This window comes from Coenobita brevimanus, chromosome 95 (assembly GCF_032717465.1).
Source record: "Coenobita brevimanus isolate Jiangsu-jjx chromosome 95, ASM3271746v2, whole genome shotgun sequence".
NCBI lineage: Eukaryota > Metazoa > Arthropoda > Malacostraca > Decapoda > Coenobitidae > Coenobita > Coenobita brevimanus.
Window position 1 is genome coordinate 23,304,936 of NC_137048.1, and position 1,312 is coordinate 23,306,247.

The window sequence follows — 1,312 nt, forward strand, 5'->3', positions numbered from 1 at the left end:
AAATAGGTTGTAATCTTTTTTTTTTCTTTTCCAGGTGAGTGTTGATGGCCTAACATTCAGAAACAGCCTTCCCGTAGAGTCAGAGTAAGTATTCTGTCCTGAAGTTTCTTTTGTCACACAATGATAGTGTCTTATATTACCACTAATGCCCAACCACTCATGCTGTTTTGACACACTCCTTATAGAGTCGGTATAAGTGTTCTGTCTTGGTACTTGTTTGTCACATTATTGAACGTTTATCTTGTATTGTCACTCATATTTTATTGACGCCTGGTGGACTAATGTTCTAATGGAGTAAGTCGAGGTGATTTTCATGTGTTGCACGCAGGTTGAGATCCCCATGAAAGTGGTCGAATTTTTCATGAACTCCCTCACCTTGACCCTCAGGTCTTGGCCTGTTTGTTTTTCCCTCAACTGTCTCTCTCTTACTCATCCTTTGCCACTTTATCGCTGTTCATTTGCATCGAATAGCAAAACTGCCACAAACAAGTTCCCTTCGCATCCCACCATGTCACGCTCCACACGGTATAGGTCAAGGATCAGTTCATTTTGCTCATCCATTAGTTAAGATCATTCTGTTTGCAATTCCAGCGCATTATTTTTCATTTCGCTTACTTTCGCCCTGTTTATCAGAGAATCGCCCATGCATCTGTGATTTTTCATTGATTCATTGCCAGACGCCATGTATCCCAAACGGGGTGGCCAAGGGATTAGAGTTAATTGTTTTACAGGGAGGGGCACTAATCCTCCACCAACCCCACTTGACACGTAGGGAGAACGTTATGGCAACAGCATCTGGTGTTCCCAGGCGGTCACCCATCCAAGTACTAACCAGACCCAACGTTGCTTAACTTCGCTGATCGGACGGGAAGCGGTGTACTCAGCGTGGTATGGCCGTTGGCTACAGTATATTATTGCCGAAATTTTGCTTAGTGTATTTTTCCCTCATGATCATAATTTTCGTCTCTGCTCTCAATAACTGTCGCCTTCTCTTCGGTGCTGCATTAGTTAGCACGCCTAATGAGCTACTGGAAGAACCCAAGGCCTATTCTTTGACAAGGCAGATTGGTGTACTCAAATTTGATTCCATTTCGTCCCTGTTCACCCAGCTGTGTAACTGGGGACCTGTATGTAACATCGTCTATTAATGGTCGGGTTTTATAGGAAAACTGAGACAAAACTGATATTAATTGCCTGCCATAATGGCCCTCATGTAGTCGACAGGCATTAAACTAAGCATCCTCCTCCTCCTCCTCCTCCTCCTCCTCCTCCTCCTCTTCCTCCTCCTCCTCCTCCTCCTCCTCCTCCTCCT

General features: G+C 44.5%; 1 non-coding gene across 1 annotated transcript; it reads right to left on the reverse strand.

Moving 5' to 3' along the window:
- Positions 1–783: 783 nt before the first annotated feature.
- Positions 784–902, reverse strand: LOC145413312 (5S ribosomal RNA). Its single transcript, XR_013899711.1, has one exon. It is a non-coding gene; the product is annotated as a 5S ribosomal RNA (ribosomal RNA).
- Positions 903–1,312: the final 410 nt, after the last annotated feature.